This window comes from Peromyscus leucopus, chromosome 11 (assembly GCF_004664715.2).
Source record: "Peromyscus leucopus breed LL Stock chromosome 11, UCI_PerLeu_2.1, whole genome shotgun sequence".
Lineage (NCBI taxonomy): Eukaryota > Metazoa > Chordata > Mammalia > Rodentia > Cricetidae > Peromyscus > Peromyscus leucopus.
Genome location: NC_051072.1, coordinates 486,076 through 513,259, shown reverse-complemented (window position 1 = coordinate 513,259; position 27,184 = coordinate 486,076). Strand labels below are relative to the sequence as shown.

Genomic DNA, 27,184 nt, shown 5'->3' with positions numbered 1-27,184 from the left:
TACGTGATGGAGGGAGACAGGAGCAGCAGACTTTCTGAAAGTCTTCTTTCCCTGTGCATGCTTATCCGGTAATGTGGCCAGTATGCAATTTAGTCTCAAACGGCATGTGTCCTATCCTAGGGAAATGGTGCTACTTGAGCCTGGGGATGTCCTGCCGGGCAAGGGTACTGTACATCTAACACATTTACCGCTAGCACTCTATTTCCCAAACCAGATTTCTCTTTAGAAACATATATGATTTTGAACACTATTTCATATTAAACTATGTACTTTAAACTAATCTTGACATATGTGTTTTGGGATATACTTCAATAATATCAGAAGACTGTAGAATGAGATACAAATTGGTCTCTCCTTCCAATCTTGTCTCTGTCAATAAATTTCATGTGTATTTAGGATAACTATAAATACAATTTAAGGAACATGAGAGTCATTTAATCATTTATAAGGTGACTAAACATTACAATTATGTTTTAATTCTCACTATGTAGACCAGGATGGATTGGAACTAACAGAGACCTTCCTGCCTCTCCCTCCTGAACACAGCAAAAAAGGGTATGTACCACCATACCCGGCTGTACTCAATTCCTAATGAGAGAAAGAAAAAAAAGATAAATAAGGGATAAAAGATGGAAAGGAAGAAATTAAACATTCCTAATTACAAATATCATAATTCTGTACTTAGATGGACCCATAGACTCTGCCTAAAACTTAACTTGATAAATATTTCCTTAGTTTGTAAAATCAACTTACAAAAGCCATTAAACTTGATATACACTATTAGTAGACTTCTTAAGAAAGTAATCAGGAAAAAGAGTACATTCAGAATCTCTAAAGAAAAAGTAGAAATATCTAGAAATAAACCTAACCTGGGAGGTAAAAGATTTATACTAACAAAATTTTAAAATACTGAAAACATTATCCAAAGAAGACAACAGATTACAAAGAGAAAAACATATCCCTGGATATGTACAACTCATGTTGTACAAAGGTCTACATTAATAAAACTATTTACATAATCAATACAATACATAAAAATTCTAATGGAAACTATCATAGAACATGGGGAAAAAATGTGAGAACACAAAAGAACAGAAATAACCAAAGATGTATATTCCCTAATGTCAAATTGCATTACAGAGCCATAGTGAAAAGGATGGCATGGGAATCACATAAATACAAACATACAGCACAACACAATGTAACATAAGAACAAGAGATAAAGACTAATGCAATGGACATGTAATTTTTGTCAAAAGTGTCAAAACAAGGAACTGGAATTGACAGCCTTTTCAAAAAAATACTGTTGACATAAATGGAATCAGACCAAAGACCAACATCCTGGATGGCAAACACCTAGTCATAAAGCTCCAGTTTAGTATGAGAGGCCTCTGATGAAACACAGTTGACCCGAAGGGCTTAGGAAGCTCCAACCATCCTGCTCAACGTGTAGGACACATTCCTTCTTTCCTAGGTCATTGATAGCATGTATTCACTACACTTCGATAGATCCATTACTAACCATGAGGAAAGATGTTTCTATACTATTTCCATGAACATGGTGCCTTAAATGATAGCTGATATGTTGCTGTGAGGTGTAAACAGTGAAAAATGATTCTGCCAGTCATTATATATAGGAATCACTACAACATGAATTTACTCATGGGTAATGATTGTTCTTAAGGCTTTGTCACACTATTTATACCTATATGACTCCTAAACCAAATAAACTCTCTGATACTGAGGTATGAAGAAAAATCAACCCTCTTATCAACTGAGTGTGTTAGTTTTCCTTCATGCCTAGAATTCTCATGTTTGTGTTTAGAACAATTGCTCCACACATAGCTACTGTCTTCAATTTCACAGGTTTCTCTCTAGTCTGAAAATTTTGGTGTTGACTTGGGGAAACAAATAATTTGTTATATTCTTTTACTTCTCTGCAGTGTGGATGCTCAGGTCTAGAGTAGAGCTGGACACATCTACAGGCTTTGTGACATTGTTTCTCGAATGCCATTGGGTGGTAACAACAGAGTTATGAAAAGAGAAAAGTTTCCCATATTCACAGCTGTCCTAGATTGATTTCTGTTAGACTGTACTAGAAATGTGGACTGGACTAAAAACAACACACGACTGTACTAAAAACAACATGGGGGAATAATCAGTTTATTTCAAATTATGAATTATTGTTCCTCATCCAGGGAAGCCAGGACAGAAAGTGATGCAGAAACCACAAGGGAATAGTGCCTTCTGACTTGCTCCATCTGATTCATGCTCACAATTCTTACACAACCAAGGAATTCCTGTACAGGATGGTGCTGGTTATCCTGGCTGGCTTCTCTCACATCACTTAGAAATCAAGAAAACACCCTGAACACAAGCTTGTAATAAAACTAATCAGAGAGAAGCAAATAGTTAACTGAGAGTCCTTCAGATTTCAGATAATGTTGGGTTGTGTGGTGTGGATATCTGCAGCAAGCTAACAAGATATCTGCACCTGCAGTTCCTCATCTATGTCACACTTTGTTGCTGATGAAGACTTGAATTACTATTAAATGCTTAGGCACAGCTTTTGAGTGTGTAGAGTGTATCTGCAGTATGAAGGATCTGCAGATCCTGGAGTGTGACAAACAGTTAGAGAACTTGGACATTGATTGCTTTTGTTGGATTCTTCATCACAATGAATTCTCTAAAACTTATACAGGCATGAGGAACAGCTAAGCCTTGGTCCTATTCTGCACATGAGTAGGGTTTCTCTCAGGTGAGAATTACTGAGGTTGAACCAAAACTGAATGATAACTGAAACCTTCACCACATCCTTCACATTATAGCTTTGATTTTCAGGATGAAAATTGTTGTGTTATTTAAGATACAAGGAAACACCGGGCGGTGGTGGCGCACGCCTTTAATCCCAGCACTCGGGAGGCAGAGCCAGGCGGATCTCTGTGAGTTCGAGGCCAGCCTGGTCTCCAAAGCAAGTTCCAGGAAAGGCGCAAAGCTACACAGAGAAACCCTGTCTCAAAAAACCAAAAAAAAAAAAAAAAACAAGGAAACACTGTGTCAGGCACTCCATTCATGTTTGGTTGTTATACTGCCGAATGAACGTTACTGATGGTAGACAGTGTTGACTGAATGTTAAAGCACTCAATTCGTCACATGTGCATGGCTTCCCTACTCAATGCATTCATTTGTGCTGCATAAGGTCTGAATCATCAGCAAAGCATTTACCACATTGCACATGCTGTGGACCTTCTATTCAGAATGAATTATTTGATGTGTTTGAAGGCTACAAAAGTGTAAACTTTTTATTACATTTGTAGGATTTCTCTCCAGTATGAACTGTCTTGTGTCGAGAAAGGGTATAATGATTAACAAAGACTTTGCCACATTCTCCACACTTGAAGGCATTCTCTTCAGAATGAATAGTTTTATGTACCTTAAGATATGAAGGACTGGAAAATCCTTTGCCACACTCTTCACACCTGTATGGTGTCTCCCCAGTATGAACAAATTTGTGCTGGGTAAATATACAAAGTTTGGTAAAGGCTTTGCCACATTCTCCACACTTGTAGGAGCTGTCTTCAGAGTGAATTATTTCATGTCTTCTAAGGACTGAATAAAAGGAAAAGCATCGGCCACACTCTTCACACTTGTAGGGTTTCTCTCCAGAATGAACAAACTTGTGCTGAGTAAGGGCATAAAGCGTGTAGAAGGCTCTGCCACATTCCTCACACTTGTAGGGATTGTCTTCAGAGTGGATTCTTTGATGTCTTCTAAGGGTTAAAGAAGAGGAAAAACATCTGTCACACTCTTCACACTTGTAGGGTTTCTTTCCAGTATGACATATCTTGTGCTCAGAAAGGACAGAAGGCTTAGTAAATCCTTTTCCACACAGTTCACACTTGTAGGGTTTCTCACCAGAATGAATACGTTTATGCTTGTTAAGGATTGAAGCAGAGGAAAATGTTTTCCCACATTCTTCACACTTGTAGGGTTTCTTTCCACAATGAACTCTTTGATGTTGCTTCAGGAATGAACGATCATAGAAAGCTTTGCCACATCCTTCACACTTGTAGGGTTTCTCTCCAGAATGAATTCTTTGATGTTGCTTCAGCATTGAAGGATAGTAAAATGATTTGCCACATTCTTCACACTTGTACGTTTTTTCTTCAGTATGAATTTTCTGGTGTATAAAAAGTGATGAGCGAGTACTAAATGCCTTATGACATTCTTTACACATATAGGGTTTGTCTCCAGTATGGAGTCTCTGGTGTATAGATAGGTTTTTTTGAGAACTAAGAGCTTTTCCACATATTTCACACTTGTAGGGTTTCTCCCCTGTATGGATTCTCTGGCGTTGAATAAGGAGTGAGTTACAATCAATGGCCTTGTTGTAATGGTTACAATCATTTGATATTGTTCCTGTTGAGGAAAAGTTGAGATATGATCAAAAGCTAAGCAATAGTCTTCATATTTATAATGCTTACTGTTAAAATGGAGAGATTTACTCATACATATTTACCATAAATCAAAAAATACAGTATGTTTAAATATCTATACACACTGAGCATAATTCACACAATAGAGTAGAAGGAAATAATCTATACCTTTATTGGAATAAGAGGACATCCAAATAGAACAAAGAAATAATGGTACATTATTTAAAGTTAAATAGCTAAGTAAGTTGTAAGGGCACTTTACTAACAAAAATAAGCTCATTAATATAGATGGCATATGGCTGGACATCCATGAAATTATAATGTAGCCAATCCTAAAAAGAGAAAGTGGATTGTGATTGTGTGATTGTGAGTTGTCATTAAAATACAAAAGTTTTATCCTACACATAGAGTATTATTTTGTAAGGTACAAAAGATATACTGCACAAAAAGTAGATGGTCCAGAACAAGATTAAATAATATAGCTCAAAAATTCAGGACAGTATTTCATTTTTTATTTGGATGACTGTAGGGAATCTTTCTCTGTCCCACCAGCCAGCTCCCAAATCATGACACAGAGACTTATTATGAAAGCTTGCCAATAGTTTAGGCTTGTTTCTAACTAGTTCTTATAAGTTAAATTAACCCATTTCTTTTAATCTACTTCTTTTACATGGCTTGGCTACCTTACTTTGTAATGTCCATGGTGCTTGCTCTGTGTCCTAGCATCTCCTCTCTTTTCCCCAGCATCCTCTCTGCCCCGAAAATTTTGCCTAGCTAACGACCATTTAGCTTTTTAGTAAACCAATCCAAGTGACACATTCTCATAGTGTACAAAAAGATTATTCCACAACAGACGACATGAAATTATATACCTGAACGTATCAAGTCATGATTTAAAAAAAACCTTCAGGTCACCTATGAATAACAAATTTTGCTGAGGCAACATATTTGTCAATGAATAAAGGACAAAATTACCCAATTTTTTTTTGTTTTGTTTTTTTAAGACAGGCTTTCTCTGTGTAGTCCTTGTTGTCCTGTCCAATGGGACTTAACTCTGAGATCTGCCTGCCTCTGCCTCCCCAGTGCTGGGATTAATGGAGTGAGCTACCACACCCACGTTAAAATGACATATTTTTAAGATTTATTCATTTACAAGATTAAAGAACTATTGAGCATAGAGTAGAGAGAGACAATGAATAAAGCATGACAATGGGAGACTCCTGTTTGTCCACAAAGTGAAACTGAGAGTAGCACAGCTCATAGATATTTTAATCCTACACTGTCCTTATATATTTTATCAATCTGCTTCATCCATCCACCAAAATACATAGTGTATGTATAACAAATGACTTTAGTTAACACATACTTCCAAATAATACCAGATATCAAATTGCCAAGTAAAAGAAAAAAATCTTGAATCTACAAAATTCTGAAAGCTTATTAAGGTATTAAACACATTTTCCTAGCTGTGAACAGTTTTAATCTTTGAATATAAATACACAAAGTGCATGGGTTTAAATCCTTATTACTGAGTGTGTGTTAGGAAAAACCTTTAGAAAATATCTTCATCATTCACAAAGGACTCTAATGAAATGACTTTCATTAACATGAGTATAAGTGATATGAATAAAAATTGATATCTTACAATGATTTCATAACTTGGTTCTTAGAAAAGTGTGCAGTTTTTTGAGGACTAGAAACAGTGCAAAGTCTTACTGTTACTCAACTGCCCAAAGTGACTCCATTTTTGCCAGAGTTATATCCAATTGCTCCCACAGCTAAACAATCCTCCTAAAAAAACACTGTCATGCAGCCTCACCTGCAGCTTTGGGAGACGTTCTGTTTTACAACATAAGTCATCTGAATCAATGGAACTGACACTTTTGAAATTTCAGGCCCCTGGACAGTCTCTGGTATGAGGTAATTATGGGTTTGGCCTTACAAACCCAGTCAATGGTACAATGACCACTGTATTTCAGGACACCAACACCAACCTAGTTCTTGTGATACTCTGAAGAGCTTTGTGTAGGTATTTTTCTCTGGTCCAGATTCTGGTTAGTGGAACAATCCTGACAGGGACTCCTTCCCTGGGTCTCCTTAGTGGGAGGATATTGACTGAAGAAGTAATGCTTAAAAACTTTTAATCTGAGGTTGTATTAGTGAGTCTGGAAAACTCCTGTCTTTTCTTCACCTCACTCATCTGAGGCACTGAGCTCACCCTTATGGTCTTGTCTAAGACCCAAACCTACTCTCTGGATCAGTGAAACCATTTTAAAAAGATACAAAACTATATATTAGAGGTTATATCTCTAATAAAAGGGTTAAGTTATTTAAGATAGATAAATTAAATAAATAAAGGGCAAAAACCTTAAAACCTTGAACCCAAGTGATGGGAGATCTGAATATGTTATACAGGCTTTTAAAGACAGTATACTTAATGGTCTAAAGTTGTTAAAGTTCCTAAGGTTATGAAGGTCTATACATGTTAACAAAATATGACTTGAAGATGTGTCTATCTAGTCACTTATGTCTTTGCTAACATTGTTAAGCTAACAACTATGTGTAACTCCAAAATATGACACACTCACACAGATATACATGCAGGCAAATGACCAATGCAAATAAAATAAAAAAAATGAATAATTAAAAAAAAAGTCAGCCTTACAATTCCCTCCTCTGATTGTATTATTTCTGATGAAACAAGCTACTTAATGTAGAAGGTCAGTAGGACTGATTTAGATGTAAACATAAAACTTCACGGGATGAGGACAGTGAAGTTCTCAGAACCATTTGTAATGGGATCTGATTCTCTCTTCTGGTGTGCATGAAAATACGTCACTCATATACATGAAATAAATAAATAATTTTTAAAAAAACATAAAATTTAATGATGTCACATTACTCATGCTTAAATATCCTTACTGTGCCCCAAATTGAGGTTGTAGTCATGATAAATACAAATGTAATTCATTTACAGTGACAATGTTGAAAGGAGAGACTAATTTATACTTTCCATTATACAGTCCTCTGTACATGTTATCAAAATTAAGCATAAACTAACTTAAGGTCAACTTAAAGTTTCCTCAATATGGAATAATATTCAAAAGCATATGTAGTTAAAATAATTTGTTGTTGAAATTACCTGTTTGAATAAAAAGGGTTAAATCTATACTACACTTGCATGGAAGGACAAACACAGGATCAAACAGCACACTTACCCTCAATGTGACACAGGCCTATCAGAACAAATGGCATGTTAGCTTAATCAAAGGATAAGGATACATGGGGAATAGGACTTATCAGAATCTGCTGCCCCTGTCTTCCTGTGGCCTGTAAGCCAGACCAGGAAATCTTACCCATTATCTGTTGAGAACAGGAATCACTCTTCATGTCCCACAAGACAGTAAAAAGATTCTCTCATGCTGTAGAGGATCTTAGATTCTGCACCTACATTCTAAATGTCTCAAACAAGTAAGGTATTCCTTGCAATCATTCTGTTCTCAATGTATTATGAACCGATGTTGAGTTTCCTATGTACAGGGGAAACTTGTACCTACACTTGGCACCCAACGGTTATGGGAACTACATGCCAGTTCAAATGGTCACACCCTGTCCCCTGGCTTTCATTCATCCTCCTAACAAAGCTAATCCCGGAGCTGAGATGTCAATGTCTGATTGTGTAAGGAGTCCTCAGCAAAGTGGTAGATAATATATGACAGTGGCTCTGCCATGGGTCCAGTCAGCACAGCAGGATGAACTATGGCACTCATTTAAACTAAGGTGCTTGTGCTATGTGTGGACCCACGCATCAGGTAAAGAAAGCAATATGGCCTGAGGAGGAGGTGAGGTGGACTGTGACAGTTCACCCAGAGCAGTCATTCTGAGTCACCGTCCAGAGACATCTAGGACCCGCTCCTCTGTCCTGCTTCCATGACAAACCCCAAAGCCATCAGACCTGTACACACACGGAAGAAGTTTGTAGAACTCAACAGGAGAGCTTTAGATATAGGGACCATGAGATCTCTTCCTCCCATTGGACTCCTGGTAATATTAGCCATAATATTTCCTATAGGACTAGCAGCACTAGCTACACATGACTGTTCTCTGGGGAAAAAAAAAAATGTTACTAACTCTGATGTCCTGGGAACATCAGGTTTAGAAATAAAATTTTCTTATTTCTCTAATGCATTATGACTAAGAACATATCCAAATAAAAGTTGGTCTTTGTATATGATAAAAAAAAAAAATTAACCTAAACAGAAAAAAAAATGGAGCCTTACAACTCAGTAAAAAGCCTAAGTCTACTAACTGCCATGAAAGAGAGGCCCGGGGGCTGGAGAGATGGCTCAGTGGTTAAGAGCACCGACTGCTCTTCCAGAGTCCTGAGTTCAATTCCCAGCAACCACATGGTGGCTCACAATCATCTGTAATGAGATCTGGTGCCCTCTTCTGGCCTTCAGGGACACATGCAGGCAGAATACTGTACACATAATAAATAAATAAATCTTAAAAAAAGAGAGAGAGAGGCCCACAACTGCTCGTCCCACAAGTGGTGTTCTGGGGATCCATGGCAGAACTCCTTAAGCCCCAGCAGGCCTGCTCTTCCTTCTCTTCCTTGGTTTAATGGTCTGGCTCTGCTTAATCAACTGCTTGTAAAACTTCATGGATTAAAAACAAAACAGCCTCTGCTATGTTAGTGGATGGAATGGCCCTTATACAATCCCTTATACAGTAAGTTAATGCTCTGACTATTCCCTAACAACAGTGGCGAATGAACTGTCCAAAGTGACTCCCATTTTTTCTGAGTTGTAACCAACTGCTCCACATACACCCAAATTCTTCTATTCAACAGAACTGAAACTGCTGAGCCTTCTGCACCTGCCTGCCTCTCTGTGATGGAATTGTGGGTTTGCTTTATAAACTCAATCATGCTCACTTCAGTGTAGAGATCTTTGTGGCATGAGTCTGCTCGGAAGCCGAGCAAATAACTGACTCTTCTGCATAGAACAGTATTTCCCTGAGTCTTACATTACTATGTAGCCTCAACAAATGAAGAACCTTGGAAGTCATGGTAAATACAAGCACAGTTCACCACTGGGGAAATACAAAGCGTAGGAGACTAAAACCATCATAAACGTCTGAGACATATCCTCTGTTGAAAACAAATAAGAGACCTAAAGAATAACCACTACCACCACCACAATATCTTGTTTCAATACAGGTGGGAACGCCTGCCTTTTTGTCAGATCTTTGGACTTTACCCCTGTCCCTTGACCCCTTTTTCCTACACACCTGGGTGTACAGGGGCTGGTACTTGTATCTTCACATCCCAAGGCCCTTGTCTTTGCTCCAGAAATGTGACCAGGTGTGGCTTGGAGATAGCAAGACCTGTTTGGAGGAAAAGGGAATAAGATTGTTGACGTGTTCTTCTACTGGGAATTGACATGTCCCTTCTAGTACAGTCTTTATGAGGAAAGATGATGGAATAAATGACTGCAGATAATCAGTCCCTTAAATATTTTCTCACAGGACCACTACCGTACAATGTCCAGATTCTAAGTCTCATTTAGAGTGAAAAATATTAAAACCAAATTGAAAGACATTTTCATTAACGTGAGTGTGCAATACCTCATGACACAGAATTTTTCCCTGTCCCACTTGAGTAAAGAATGCATGTTTCTAACACACACGTTAAACACACAAAAAGAAATACAATGAAATGTTTCTTACCTATATAGCAACCTCCCTAATTTTTCTTATTTTTTAAAAAATTTTATGTCATGTGCATTGATGTTTTTTACAGGCATTTATGTCTATATGAGAGTGTCGGATCCCCTGGAAATGGAGTTAGACAGTTGTGAGCCGCCATGTGAGTGCTGTGAATTGAACATGGGTCCTAAGCAAGAGCAGTCAGTGATCTTAAGCCCTGAGCCATCTCCCTAACCCCCTAATTTTTCTTAAAATGAAAAATATGAAACTCACTATTGAAAAGCAAAAATTCTAGTGAGATACCATACCAAGAGAGGAAGCTACAAGTTGATAATGAAATAAGGATTCACTGTGGATGATATCCTCACCCAGGAAATCAAGGTTGCTGTAATTCTCCAACATCACATCCCTGTACAAAATCCACTGAGCAGGCTCCAGACATTCTCTCTCTTCTGGAGAGAATTCAATAGCCACGTCCCAGAATGACAGCATTTCCTGAAATAAAGACCAATGAATGATATCACACTTTTTTCTTTCTTCATTTTTTTTTTTGAAAGCTCGGCCTTAGCTTAGGCTTGTTTCTTTCTTTCTTTTTCTTTTTTTTTTTATTAATGCCGAATGCTGTTTATTGAAGGAGGGAAGAGGTCTTAAATACAGGCTTACAGCACAATGGGAGAACCACAGAGGGCAGTCGCTAGATGTTTTACAATCTTGCATCTAAGCTGTTAATGCCCATTATGCAGGATACACAGACAAGGAACTTCCCTTAAGCATTCAGGAGGATGGAACCCGGCAGGAAATTAGCATAGGGAGGATATCAAGGTCAAGGTCAGCAAGCGATATCACACTTTTAATTAATTGAAACAATAACAATATTGATTCCAAGATCTATTGGATTGGCTAGCTCTCCTGTCAACATGACACTGGCTATGGCAATGTAAGAAGAGAGAAGCACAGCTAAGAAAGTGCCTACCCAAGACTGTCCTGTAGCCAAACTAAGGGATATTTTCTTAATTAGTGATTGATTGAGACAGCACAGCCCATTATGGGTGGTGCCTTCATAGTAAGGTAGTCCTTGATGGTTCAAGAAAGCAGGCTGAGCAAGCCAAGGAAAGCAAATCGGGAAGCAGTGTCCCTCTATGGCTTTTGCTCCAGTTCTTGACGCAGGTTCCAGCCTTAACCTCCCTCAGTGACGGATGGACAGTTACCTGAAATTGTAAGCTGATATAAACCCTTTCTTCTCCCAGTTACTACTTTACTTTATCACAGCAACAGAAACCCTAACACAGGCACCATGTGCCTTTGGACACAAATCTAGATTTTGCTCAGGATGAAAGATAGCTAGAAAAGTTTCTTACATAGGTGAGTAATATTCCTTAGACATGCCTGAAGTGGTCACATGATCTCACACTTGATCCATTTTGAAGGAAATACAAGGTAAAAGATCCTATTAGCATAATCATACAGCTCTGGATGATAGAACAGCTTTAGAAGATAAAAACAAATATTTCAGGAGAAACCATAAAGGAAATATTTTAAAGATCAGATTCAAACAAGAGAGACTTCTTGATTAGAAGGTGATACTTCATGTAAGTGTGACAATTCAATCTAAACTAACTTATAAAACTAACATTTGATCATTTGATCAGATATAATTTGCCAAAAGGGAAACTCCCCAAAGTTAGGGTATGGGGATGGTTTTGTTTTTGTCTTTTCAGAAGAATGAAGGCATCCAACTAAGGAGTCTGAAGACCACTGGACAAATGAGAAATTTGAAGAAAAAGGTCAAATCATACAGAGAAAATGTCCCAAGAAAAAGAGTAAATTGGTCTACCAGTATATCACATTTCTAACAGAATAAAATTTCATAAATCTTGTTAAATGTTTGTTTCTGCTGTTCTCTAAAACATATAACGCAAATAGTCTTTTTGTAGTCCCAGTTCAGTTAAAAATTAAAGCTGGCTTTGGAGTTGGAGCATGGCCCTCTCCTCTAAACCCAAGCATGCTTGCTAAAGTAAAATCCAAACTCTGTCTCATGTCAGAAGAGCCACCTGATATGGGGCGGAAGGAAAACCAAATTAAGGGGCCATCCTACTGCCAGTAACCTCATAATACTTTGGCTTTATTTTTGTCTCTTTAAAACTTTTAAGTTATAAATATTATCTCAAAATTTATACACACACACACACACACACACACACACACACACATATATATATATATAATATATATTTAACTTTTTCATGATACTAATGGTCATACAGAGTACTAATTCTAGAAAAAGGCTTCATACAGATTCCTGCACATGATTTTCAGTTTGTGTCTCTATCAGGTAACTAGGAATTAAGGTTTTGTACTCTGGATGTACATAACAAAATATTATCCTTTGATCTCTTCAAGATTTACTGTATATGACATTGAAACTGTTTAAGTTTTCTGCAGTGAACCATGACCATGCCTAAGAGAAACCTTTGAGGTCTCCAAAAGAAGGATGGGGCCCCACAATGATGACTCCACTGGGACTATGGTAATGCCACTAAGATGACAAACACCACCCAAAGATCAGCTTTGGATTACAAACTGCTCAGAACAAATTCAAGTCCAGTCTCACAGACTACTCCAGCAAGGACTTGAGACAAGCCCTGTACTTTCCCATTACAGAGACTAGACAACAAATGATACAGCGAGCTCTCCCGGGACTTGACAATTATCTCGTTTTTCTTTCAGGATCCCCTAAAGATGATATCATCCCCAGAGAACAGGAAGTAATTTTAAGAACATGACACCTACATTCCCAAGAGGTGTGACGGTGTTTTTGATCAGTCAGTGGGTTATAGATATTTGTCCTTCTTTAGGGAGGTTGGGTGTTTTGATTGTGTTCTGACAAACAAAGCTTCCTTGGAGTCAGAGGGTGGAGTTAGCCAGTAGCTGACCATCAAGGTTCGGAGGACTGTCGAGGAAAAGGACTAGAAGTCGTCAGGTAGGGCTGAGACAGGATCAGCCCTTTTGGACTGAGCAACGACAGAGGTAGGAAGCAACTGTGGCTGGTCCCTGTTCTCTGATCTTTCATGTTCATGGTACCACAGGACAATAGTTCTCTGCATTTTGGTCTGTTTTCATTTTCTGTAATTCACTCTGTGCTCCAAAGAGAAGCACCTATGACAGAGCAGTGCCAGGGACACTCCAGTTTGGGTCCGAGGAGAAGTACTTGGAGTGCAGTTAGGGATTGTGATATAGATATGATAGGATGAAAGGGTAGATTATTGAATCTACTTTTAAAGAGCAACTTGTTTGAAATGTTTTACATTGCTATGGATTTTAGTTTATTGATACAAGTTTAAGCTTAATTTTGTTATACTGTATATATATTTCTATTCTCATTTGAGGTATTATGTTTATGTAACTCATTTAGATTGTATTGGATAATTAAGAAATACAGATTAATAATTAGTCTTCTATGATAGTTAAACTTATAGTCAAATTGTTTTCTAGGTATACATAGATATAATTCAGATAGATAGGTAATCTTCAAACACTTCAAAGACCTACACAATATGGCATTTAAAATGTTTAAAAAATTTAGACTTTCTGGACAGTGAGACATGACTGCTCCTGGCAGCACCGATTTACTTCAGAGGAGGGTGGGCATGGAAGACACTCTATATGGAGTTTATCTTCACCTTGGCAAAAATAGCCATTTGGGCAAGAAACTGTTCTTGCCTGGACTGCTTAATCAACTGGACATGCAGCACCCATAAAAAGGTGACTACTGAACTTTGCTTGGCAAAATGGTCCTTTGTGGGAGCCCGTTCTGGGGTTCCTCGTGGCTTTACCCAGCAGGTCCGAATAGAGGATGATCAGGACCATGGGCCTGAGTGCAGGTGTAGCTGGAGGGCTTCTCTCCAGGTTCCCCAAGCCCCGCAGTCCCACAATCCACTTATAAAATAATCACTCAGACGCTTATATCACTTATAAACTGTATGGCCGTGGCAGGCTTCTTGCTAACTGTTCTTTTATCTTAAATTAACCCATTTCTATAAATCTATACCTTGCCACGTGGCTGGTGGCTTACCAGAGTCTCTACATGCTGCTTATCCTGGCGGTGGCTGCAGTCTCTCTCTCAGCCTTCCGCTTCCCCGAATTCTCCTCTCTCCTTGTCCCACCTACTTCCTGCCTGGCCACCTACTTCCTGCCTGGTCATTGGCCATCAGTGTTTTATTTATATAGAATGATATCCACAGCATTTCCCCTTTTTTCTTTTTTTAAAAAGTAAAGTTTTAACCTTAACATGGTAAAATTACATATAACAAAACAATTATCGAGCAAGAATTACAGTTACAATATTAAAGAAGATGTCCTATCTATCTTATATTTGTGAGTTTAAGGTTTTATATCTAACTTATCTTTTGTCATAACTGAGGAAATTACAACTATCTAGTTTTCAACCACATCAAAGACCTGAGAAGGAACATAATGGTACCTGAGAAATGGTAGATGGATGCAAGCAACTTTCGGGAATCTTGCAAGAGTAGACCAAGACAGCTGGCAGCCTGGACAGTCACCTGATGTTTCTCAGCATTGTTGGTGCATTCAAATTGGCTACAGGCCTAGAGTATCTGACAGACCATTTTCAGAAGCAGGAATTCTGAGAGACCATCTTACCCTGTCTTGGCAGAGTACAGTGGTCGCTTTCCTTGTGTCCCGCTTGTCCAGAAAGGACAGCATTGCATTTGTACTGTCAGCCGTCAAGGCAAGGGCAGTTCTTTGCCCCGTAGGCCATTTTGTGCCAAAAAGACAAACTTCCAAATGGAAATGTCTTAGAAGCCCAACATTCTCTCGGGATCAATTGGTGCAGCCAGGAGCAATTGTGTCTCACGTCAACAGAATTTTAAGTTATTTAAATGCCATATTCTCTAGGTCTATGAAGTGTTTGAAGATTACCTATCTATCTGAAATATATCTATGTATACCTAGAAGACTTAACTAGCATGGCTACAAATATGATTATCATAGATGACTAATTATTAATCTATTTTTAATTATCCATTACAATTTTAAATGAGTTAAACATAATATCTTAAGAATATATATATATATATATACAGTATAACAATTAACTTCAAGTTTGTATCAATAAACTAAAATTTATACCAATGTAAAACATTTTAAACATAAACTAAAATCTATACCAATGTAAAACATTTTAAACAAGTTGTTCTTTAAAAGTAGGTTGATTAATCTATCCTTTTATCTTATCATCTCTATATCCTCCTATATATCTATATCAAATCCCCCTTTTTTTTTAGAAAGAGATCACATTTATAATCAACCTATTTTAAATAAAAATATTGGTTTTTCTCTGTCCCACACCAGAGGGCTCTTCTAATTTGGGACACAAGAATCCCTTAACCATTTTTTTTTTAAAGCAATATGTCTGGGTTTAGAGGGGGAGTGAGCCAATTCCACCTCTAAAGCCAGCTTGGTATATTTGGGAATTTGGGCGTAGCATCTCTTACTGCTTCCTGCTGGAGGGGGGCGCTGTATCTTATGGGGACGCAAAGAAAATTTTAGACCTATGGGGTAGTCCGTGAGGCTGTATTGTGTGAACCAGTTGCCTTGAAACCGATCTGGATGTTGGATCATCTGGGCCATGGTGTCATCGGAGTCCTTTCAGGGGGTCTTGGCTGGTGAAACCTGATGTATCTTAATCTGGAACAAATCCACAGCCTCTGGCTTTCTGTGGAAACAAAAGCAGAACCTCTTTTCCAAAGTAACATATCCTTATATCCAAATTTTGAAGTCAAGGTACCTTTAAAATATACATTTTGGCATAACTCAACAGCTTTTGTAATCAAATGTTTTTCTTTAGTTATGAATATCAAAGAGAACATAATCCAGATTCTCTGTGTGGTAGCCATCTTTATGTGGCTTATGTTTTATATTACCTTGAGCCTTGAGCCTATTGCTTTAAACTGTACCATTGTAAGCCTGAAACGGCGCTGTGGCTGCTGGCTCCGCCCACTTCAGCTTCCCAACATGGCAGTGGTACGTTTTCCGCCAGCTCTGGGAGTCATCAAGTCTCAGAAATAGTGGGTCTAAGCTTTTATCAAAGCAGCGTGTAGCCCAGAAACCTCTTTTTTTTTTTTTTTTAAATACTAGTAAAGACTAAATCTACCACACAGCTTAATTTGCCGCTGGCAGATGCCTCATTTCCGCCATACTGCCGGTCAAACGCACCCGCCAGGAACCCGCCAGTGTCCAAACTTGCGTTTTGCCGCATCTAGCTGCCCGTATGAGACAAGAAGCAGGAACCTGGTTTTGGCTCTGTTTAGAATTGGTTATTAAATATTCTCAGGTTTAAGGTGGAAACTCGAGCCGTTGGGCGCCATTTGTAGCTGGAGGGCTTCTCTCCAGGTTCCCCAAGCCCCGCAGTCCCACAATCCACTTATAAAATAATCACTCAGACGCTTATATCACTTATAAACTGTATGGCCGTGGCAGGCTTCTTGCTAACTGCTCTTTTATCTTAAATTAACCCATTTCTATAAATCTATACCTTGCCACGTGGCTGGTGGCTTACCAGAGTCTCTACATGCTGCTTGTCCTGGCGGTGGCTGCAGTCTCTCTCTCAGCCTTCCGCTTCCCCGAATTCTCCTCTCTCCTTGTCCCACCTACTTCCTGCCTGGCCACCTACTTCCTGCCTGGTCATTGGCCATCAGTGTTTTATTTATATAGAATGATATCCACAGCATGCAGGTGTCTGAGATGGTCTGCACTTGGCTGTGCTGGGGGAGGAGGTCTTTTGCTCCACCCCTTGGCGTCTCTATAAAAACCCTGGGCCAGAGACAGTCGGAGCCCGTTGGAATAGGTCCCAGGCCCTCTCGAGGCTATCCTTTATTTTCTATCTGTTTATCTCCACAAGATTCTCTGCTATAAATCCTTCTATCTAATATTTCTTGCTGATCACACTCAAGAAAACTCTGGGAAGCTGTGGGGGTGGTGGGTAAACGCCCCACAGTCCTTCAGGTTTCTGCTTTGCAGAAGAAACTGCCAGACATTCTACAAGCCACAGAGAAAAGTGACTGAGAGACTCTAGGCCTATGGGCTGAAGACAGATGCCCCAACTTTACAAAGGAACATTAGGTGACTATCTAGGCTGCCAGCTGTCTCTGTCTACTCTCACAAGATTCTCGAAAGTTGCTTGCATCCTCCCATTTCTGAAGTAATATTATAAGGTCGCTGATGTAGTTGAAGACTAGATAGTTATAATTTCCTTAGTTATGATAAAAGATAAGTTACATATGAAACCTTAGACACACAAATATAGGGTAGATAGAATATTTTCTTTAATTTTGCCAAATACAAATAGACTAGATATTATAACTGTAATTCTTGCTTGATAAATGTTTTGTTATATGTAATTTTACTATGTGAAAGTTAAAACCTTCCTTTTAAAAAGAAAGAAAAGGGGAAGTGCTATGGATATCGCTCTGTATAAATAAAATGCTGATTGGCCAGGAGCCAGGCAGGAAGTATAGGTGAGAATTCTGGGAAGTGGAAGGCTGAGGCAGAGAGACGCTGCCAGACACCATGAAGAGAAGCAGATGTTAAGATACCGGTAAGCCATGAGCCATGTGGCAACTTATAGATTAATAGAAATGGTTTGATTTAAGATATAAGAACAGTTAGCAAGAAGCCTGCCATGGTCATACATTTTATAAGAAATATAAGTCTCTGTGTGTTTACTTGGTTGGGTTTGAGCAGCTGCGGGACTGGCAGGTGAGAAAGATTTGTCCTGACTGTGGGCCAGGTAGGACCAGAAAAACTCTAGCTACACTGGTCTTTGTTGTGGTTCATGGCATAACAGTTAAGCAGTATTATTTATTGCTCTCTGCCTTGGAGCTTGCAAAGCACCTTCCAGCGCTAAGAAAATTCACCTTTAGACAGGAGACCTTCATGTCAAATACAACTCTAATCCTCTGAGTTTGTGTCAGCATTGGGAGGATCGAATAGCTATTGTCACAAGACCTTTGGAACAGCAGAAATGTATATTCTGTAAAGAATGACCACACAAATAATAACCTTCAATAAAGGGCAGAGTTAAGTAGCAACTAGGACAATACATTTCCAAGTCACAAGATAACTGAAGAAAATTGATGAATAGAACACCCAGTAATTTCTCAAAAGAAAAGCAACTGAACTATAGTGAAGCTTCTTTGTAGCTAGTGGAGTACATTCCTACCTTTACAAGGAAGAGGACCAAAAAAAAAAAAAAAAAAAAAAAGAGACTCATTTTAATGATATGATCACCAAGAGCAGGGGAAAATAGTCACTGTGGAGAATGGAAAGATCCCTGAGCACAGTGCAGATGGAAACACACTTCTGTGAGAGAAATAGTGTAGGTCCCCAATGGAGAACTAACTGCCAGGATCACTCCCTGTGCTGCCCAGCACTGTCTACCACCATTCCATGAGGAAGCGTCTGCTGTCTTGAGGTCAATCTCCTATGAGATGCTGTGGGTGGAGGGCAGTGCACCTGTAAACAGGAGAGCATTTAGTAGGAATTTTATCCAGTACAACTAATGGCAACCATTTGAAGGGAATTTGAGCCTGGCAAAATTCACTTTCTATGGCAAAGAAGTACAAATAATGTCTGCTCTGAGGTGGGCAAACTGTCATTCATTAAAAATTGCTAACATTCTCAATATAATTGGGAGCCAGCAATCTGTAGTCCACTTGAAAAGAGACTGGTCCTAGAGTCAAGCCTAGAACAACAGAATGGACAGAGTAGATACATTAAGAACTCCTGCATCTCCTGTCAGTATTCCTCAGAGACACCTTTTCAGAGAATCAGACAAAACTGAAAATTGGTGGGAAGTCCAAGCCAGATGCAAAGAGAGGACTGGATTCCTGATCAGGTTCCTGACAGTAGTGACCTTCCATTCAAAGCAGCCTATGTCCTGATCAAAGGACATAGTGCTTAAAATACACATTACACACATCATCAAGTCCCAACTCCTAGATCTCCATCCATGCTCTATACTTACACACATGTGGCATGAGAGAGTCATTAATTATGATGTCTTGGAATGATATAACATAGAAAGTGGAATAAATGATGAAAAAATGAGATATCAAATATAGTACTAGATTTGCAAACATGAATTGCATAATTATTAAATTTCAAAATATTATCACAAGCTTTGCCTTTTACATTAGATGTCTTGATGTATTTGTGGATTTTAGTAGTCAGTATGTTGTTTCTCAGTCTTTTTAAAGCCCCAGTAAGTGAAGTGTATCCAATAAATATTGGTGACATGCATTCTCATAGAGTTGACTTAATTTCATAGAGACACTGCAAAGAAGAGAATAATGGAATCCAGATTTTCAACAAGATGGCCATGCAACAACACACACCTTTCAACCCAATATATGTTTCTGCATTTGATAATAACTATGTAGAACATTATGCCAGACACTTTTGTAATCCATAATTGACAATGTAATGAAAAATCTGTGATGCTCAGGTTTATTCCTTGGATATGTGCTTGACTCCTGTTCAAATCTTATGCAAAGTCTCTCCATGGCCTCTGACGTAGTCATATAGATTGATCAACAGGAACTCAAGGTCCTCAGCCAGCACACCTCCCCTCCAGAGTTTTCCAGATATGACATGTCTAACACAGCAAGGTTCATGCATGAGCTGTAAACACAAGGAACTCCCTCCCTCACACTGACATTAGAATACAATGAAAGAAGCCTAGGAAGAAAGAGACAGACTGCTCAACAGGGGAACTGGACTGGACCTGTGAAGAGCAGGAACCAACATGAGCACTTTGCTTTACTGGTTGGACATGGCAGTGCCCATGTGAAGGACAGGGAGGAAGTGGTTTTGTTCTGGCTCACTGTAAGAAGCATCTGCACACAGTGGAACCTCTGGAGTAAGGACAGGGGAAGGCATCCCTGCTGCAGCTGCAGAAAAAAAGACACAGGAATGTAACCACAGCATCCACATCAGTCAAGAACTGCAGAATGGAAATGAAGAAATAATGGAGTCTCAGATTGGATATGAAAGGAGCAAACTGGAAGAAATCAGTAAAACCAGAAGAAATCAGCATCAGGTCATGACAATAACTAACACAGATTAATATCCAAAAAGAATGAACATTTGCTGCATATAGGGAGGAATATTCAAGCCAGACAAAGAGGAACTCTTCTCCACATAGTAATTGCAAACAACTGTCTAATCTCCAAACATTTAGTCTCTTTAACAAAAACATGTTAGTGAGTAATTTAGTCAACAGAAGTTAACCACAAATAGTTCTTAAGTCAGCAAAGTGCTGATTGCAGGGATTTGTCATGGTGTTCACTATAAGAAACATGAAATGAACCATAGAAGGTATATCTCATGACCATGACATATGTTTAAATGTTTTCTGACACAGACTCCGGCCTTGAATTTGTTGTGAAGCAGAGGAGGATCAGAGGTCCTGCCTCCCACTAACAAATGCAGAGATGACAAGGATGTGCAAGAAAATAGACTGGAGTTTCTTTTCTATCACAGGTCTGTTTACTTTAAATCACATGAATACACACAGGTCTGTGAATACACACAGGTCACCCTGCTGACCTGACACAAAAGCCTGGCACTATAACGAAAGCCATGAGAGTTTTTCATCTGTTCCTAGACACCCTGCTTATGAACTAGATCAACAAGCTCAAGGCTAGATCAAGACTTGTTGACACAATCATTGTGGTTAACTCTACATAAGGGATGGAAGACCTTTCAAAGTTAAGAAAACCCAGCCCTTAAGGTGAGGCCGGAGTCAGCTTCTCCAGAACCCCTTCTTCCTGCAGAAGATGCCTCTATCTGTGCCTGTTGTATGTGTGTTCTCTCACCCTAGTCAAAGCTTTTCTATAGCAGCCGATTCTGACAAATCTGTCAGCTGTGTTCCAGAATTTCCCACAGGTGAACCATTGGGCCTCAGGTTTTTCCTCTTAATTCTTTATCTGTCAGACAAAATGACCACGATCAAGACCTCAAGACCGTTACACTAGGCCGGCTGCAGAGTGTAGGAAGGACCAGACCCCGTTTGCTCTACAGATTCTGAGAAATCTGACAGCGTGAGAACGGCTCAGCTAGAGAAGCATGCTTCCCCACCAAAGCTGCTCACTGAGCTTCCAGCTCCACCTCAGGAGCAGGCAGTCAGCTGACCATCATTAGTTTGCAATCCTGGACTTTACACTATCATCTACTCCGCGCTACCAGGCAGCTCTCCTGTCCCAGAAGCCCGAGGCAGACTCGGGTGGCAATCGGCTACCTAAAGAAATCACACAGTGCACAGTCCCTATCGCCTTCTCCCCAGCCCTGACCTGCAACCTCAGGTGACCCAGCCAGTCCAGCACTGCACCTCCAAGGCAGCTTCTTCCGCCCTCCCACCCAGCCCAGGTCCGCTCCCTCCAAGACGGACCCCCGCACCCCGCAACAGTGCGTCATGCCGCGCTGCACCCTGGACCAACCTCCATGTCAGAGACGCAAGAGGAACGTAGAGCAGGGGAGGACTCTCGCCCAACTTTGGGAAAGCTGCACGTGTGTGCACCAAAAGCTTGATGGGGATTTCCTGGATGTCTCCCTATGACGTCACAGTCGTTTGGACTACGTTTCCCAGAAATCTATGCGAAAGAATTCCGGGAACCTATGTATGGAGATTTCTACACTTCCTGGATTTGCCCGTAGTAGTGTTTTGGAGGAAGAAGCTGAGTCAGCAGGACATCCCTAGGAGTGAGGCCGGTGTTCACTTCTAGTCCACAACACTAGATTATTAATGTGAGTCGAGTCTTTGACAGAAATATTAGCCTTGTAAGTTTTCTTGTCTACATTTTGTGATTTAATCTTACTACAGCGTTTAAAAATCACGTTGACTCAGTTTTGCTTTAAAATAACGAAGCTTTTATCCTATCATTTCTATATCCCCCATTTTCTTTTTAGAAGGAGATCTCTGAATCTAATTTCCTTTATTCAGTTTTTTTCTTGACCATTACCAGTAACAACCTGTAACCCATCTCCCTAATGTGGCAGGCCAGAGAAATCTTGGATCAGAACTTATTTATTAGAGGATGAAATTGATATAGCACACTCATGAATACAGAATGAAGTGGTGCCACTGAATTTTCATCCACTAGAGAGGGATGGGGAGAGGTTCAGACGAGGTAACTGAGCTATGGCATCAAGAAGCCTTCAATGTGTAAGGGCACACAACCCTCCCCACTTGATTTTTAAAGGATTAGGTATCCTCAGAGAAGAACATGCCCATCAGGCCAACCCCATTCCATGCCATTGGTCATTAGACCAAATAGCCAAATTCTCACAGCATTCCCCCCTTTTGTCTAAAATAAAAAGGAAGGTTCTAATCCTAACATAATAAAAACTATATAAAATAAGAACAATGATCAAGTATTGTCCAGAGAAAGGAAAAGGTAATACTCTTAACAAAGAATGAAACTACATACAACAAGCACAACATAAAGATGGAAATACATTCTGGATATCCAGACCATAGTAATAGGCAACTTTTATAGAGATTACTCCAATAGTTGTCCTTGCCTGGAGAATCTAAGTTTTGGATCTAATGTGTCTTTAGCTAAGATTCAAGAGGACAGTAACTATAAATATTTGGTCTTCCACCTCTTCAAAAACCTGAGAAGGAAGATAATATTACCTAAGTAAGCATGAAGTGCAAGCAAGCTCCTTCCAAAAACTGCAAGGAATGACAGAAACAGCTGGCTGCCTGGACAATCACCCAAGGTTCCTCTGTAACACTGGATCGTCCAGCTTTGGCTTATGGGCATAGAATACCTGACAGACCTTTTTCAGAAGCAGGAACATGTGAAGAACTGTCCTATCCTGTCTTGACAAGGTTCAGCAGTCCCATTGTGTATGTGTGTGAGTGTCCTGTTTGTCCAGGTTGGACAGCGTACTTGCTGTCAGCAATCATGGCAAGGGCAGTTTCTTGCCCAATAAGCCAGTTTTGCCAAAGGGAAACCAAACTCCATATGAAGTGTCTTCAGTGCCCGTCATTCTCTCAGCAGTGGATCGGTACTGCCAGCAGCAGACAGGCTTCATGTCAAAAGAATTCTAAATCATTAAAAAAATTTAAATGCCATATTCTGTAGGTCTTTGAAGTGTTTAAAGATCATCTATTTAGAGCATACCTCTGCATGTCTAGAAAATCTAACTAACATGACTATAAGTTTGACAAACATGGGTCACTATTAACTTGTAATTGTTATTAATCTATATACCTTAAGGACTAAAGCTTCATATTATAAAAATAAACAAGCTGTAGAGGTAATAATACCTTTACAAAATTAGAAACAGAGGTACAGTATAAGGATAATAACCTCACAAGTGTGACAATATAAAAAAATATCTTAACTGTTGCACAAATCCTAATTGGTCTTCATAAAAACCCAGAGCCAGATATCAAGGGTGAAAACTAAAAGATCAGAGAAGCAGAACAAGCCACAGCTACCACCTCTTACCTCACCAACTCCTCAGCATGAAAGAGGGCTAATTCCTGTCTCCTCCTGCCTTATATTCCTTTCATATCACTTCCTGTCTCAACCTTCCTAGTGCTGGCATTAAAGGTGTGTGATCCCAAGTGCTGGAATTAAAGGTGTGTGCCACCACTGCCTAGCTCTGTTTCTCTTTGGGACTGGATTAATCTCATATAGCCCAGTGTGGCCTTGAACTCAAGAAATCCAAATGGATCTCTGCCTCTGCCTTCTGAGTGCTAGGATTAAAGGTGTCTGCCACCACTGCCTGACCTCCATGACTAACTCTGTGGCTAGCCCTGTCCTTTGATCTTCAGGCAAGCTTTATTTCCTAGATTACAAACACTATATCGCCATACTTATTGAGAGGCAAAAATGTAAAATACAATATGAAAAATAACCTTATTTTGCATCAGCATACAAAAATATCCTAAACAGAAGTAGAAACATGTATATGGTATGACAAAAATAATTTTACATTTGTATTAATATACAAAATTATCTAAAACAGAAGGAACATATATACAATATAACAAAAATAACTTTGGATTTGTATCAATATCTAAGAATCCATACCAATGTAAATTATTTAAAACTGATAGTCTACCTCTTATTCCACCTTTTAATCTTATCATGCCTATCCCCCCTTTTTCTATTTCAAATGAGCTTCCTGAGTTTAATTTCTGTTGTTCTGCTCCCACCCCTCTAACAACTTGTTACCGCCCCCTACAGATGACAATTAACCTTAACTTTGAGGAAAAAAACCCCAAACCACCCACCCCACCTATTGGAAAAGTGGGAATCATTTTCTTAGAATTGCTTCCTGCTGTTGGGGGTGACATGTCTCTGTGGGACCTTGTAAGAACTGAAACAATGGTTAAGTATTTGCAGAAGTAGCTGCAGTATTTGTAAGCAGTCTCTGAGTAATGGATTTATCTGGAGTTCTGGCTGGAGTGGTGCAAGAAGGCAGACCATCTCAGCTAGCCATCTTAAAATTGTCTTGAGCAGTTTGTAGTCCAAAACCGATCTTTTGGTGGTGTTTATTGGTGTGATGGCATTATAGTGATCCAGGTTGAATTGTTGTTATGGGGCCCAGTCATCCTTTTGGAGACTTCAGAGATTGGTGTTAGGAAAATTTATTGTTCACTGTGGAAAACTTAAACATCATTAATATTAAAATGGAAAGTTTAATTTTTAAAGATAGTAATGCACCTAAGTAAAAGTTACAAAGAGTCAAAATAAATTTCAGGGCAGAGATTTGTGACAACCATCATCCCTAGATTTTGGGGTTTTTTTTCTGTCCTATACCAGATGGCTCTGCTGATATGAGACAGAGACTCTAAATTTTCTTTTAACAATATGCTTGGGTATAGAGGAGAGAGCCATACTCCAACTCCATAACCAGTTTTAGTTTTTAATTGAGTTGGGACAATAAATATTTTAAGAGATAAAAAGATTTTCACACTGTAGAAGTAATTATACCATCATGCCAGATTGTTTTTCTTGGTAAAGTTTTCTGGATAGTTCTCCCTCCTTCTTTAGATGTTTATCTGTCCAAAGGTCTTTGACATCCTTAAGATGGATGTTTTTATTCTCCTGTAAAGACAAAAACAGAACCATGCCCCAACCCTAATTTGGTGAGTTTTTCCATTTTGACATGTTGAATCACCACATTGGTTGAAGAACAATCACTTCTCCTAATGTAGAGGTCTCTCCTGTTTGAATCGAATCTTTATTTTGATGGTGTACCTAGCTTTTTTTCTCCTGTGGAAACAAAAGCAAAACCCCTTTCCCAATATAACACATATCCCAGTTTACACTCTGAGGTCAACACATCCTTAAAGTACACTGGCTGACTTAACTGAGTAATTTTTTCTGTTGATCAATGTCTCTCTGCAGCTGTTGCTCCTTTCTCACTAGCATTTAAAAAATTTAGAGGTAATAAGGCATTTTGCAATCTATCTTTGGGGGTCTTTATTACTCCTTTCTGTTCATTTAGCATTTCCTTTAAAGTGTGATTTGATCTTTCTATAACTACTTGTCCTGTGAGATTGTGTTGTATACCTGTAATACGCTGTATGTTGTAATACGCAAAAACTGTTTCATTTTTACTAGAGACACATGCTGGAGCATTGTCAGTCTTAATTTGTACTGATATTCCCATGATGGCCACAACTTCTATCAAATGAGTGATTACAGAATCAGCCTTTTCAGAGCTCAAAGAAGTTGCCCATTGAAATCCTGAATAGGTATCAATGTTGTGGTGTACATATTTTAATTTTTCAAACTCTGCAAAATGAAACACATCCATCTGCCAAATTTCATTTCTATGAGTACTTTTAGGGTTATTCCTTGTAGGTAATGGAGCTTGATTATACAAGAAACAAGTAGGACATTTTCTTATAATTTCCTTGGTTGTTACCAAGTGATGGAAAAATCCTTTTTTTAAGCTCTTGCTGTTGACGTGGTGTTTTTTTTTGTTGTTGTTTTTTTTTTTTTAAATTCTGGCCTAATCCCTACAAATCCCCCCTCACAGGATAATACCCATAACCCATTTTTTTTTCTGAATATAGGCATAGTTCTCTAGACTACTTCCTATTAATTATGAGCACTTTTATCTTTGGGGTGTCCTGAGAAAATTTAGGATCATGGTCAAGTGCTGACTGGAGTATTCTATGAGGCTGTATCATCTCAGCCAGCAGCCTTGAAGTTGTTCTGCTTGTAGAACTCTGAGGGGACTGTAACAGAGGCATTTTGAAATGCTAGGTCACCTGGGCCATCCATTTTCATTGGTGTTTGGTCCCCTTGTTCTGAGAACACAAACTTTTAAAGCTAACATACATATCTGCATTAATACAAGTATAGACTTATATAATTACAGTCAATTTTAATTTTATGTCATATTAAACAAACTAAATTTAAACTTGTTTTGAGATACATTCTTTGGGTTGTACTTCAGTAGCATATACAGAAGATTATAAATTGGCCTCTCCTTCCCATCTCGTCTCTGTAAATATACCTCATTTGTACTTGGTGTAGAATGAATCCAAATTGGTCTTAATAAAATACTGGAGCCAGATGTCAGGGTAAGTGCAGAAAGATGAAACAAAGGAACAGGCCACAGCCACCTCTCACCTCACCAACTCCTCAGCCAAAAAGACTAAGCTCCTGTCTCCTCCCACCTTATATTCCTTCCTCTACTCAGCCATATCACTTCCTGTCCCAACTTTCCTAGTGTTGGGATTAAAGGCATGTGTGCCTCTCAAGTACTGGGAACAAAGGCATAAGATCCCAAGTGCTGGGATTAAAGGTGTGTATCACCACTGTCTGGCCTCTATGGCTAACTAGTGGCTGGTTTTGCCCTCTGATCTTCAGGCAAGCTTTATTTGTTAGAATATACACAAAATGTCACTACCTTTACCCTTTTTGGTCTAAAATAATAAAATAAGGTTATAACTAATATAAGAAAAACTGTATACAGCACAT

At 39.0% G+C, this 27,184-nt stretch overlaps 1 pseudogene; it reads right to left on the bottom strand.

Annotated features, from left to right (window-relative positions):
* LOC114685535 overlaps window positions 1-22,061 on the bottom strand; it is a 58,179-nt pseudogene extending 36,118 nt beyond the window's left edge.
* Window positions 22,062-27,184: the final 5,123 nt, after the last annotated feature.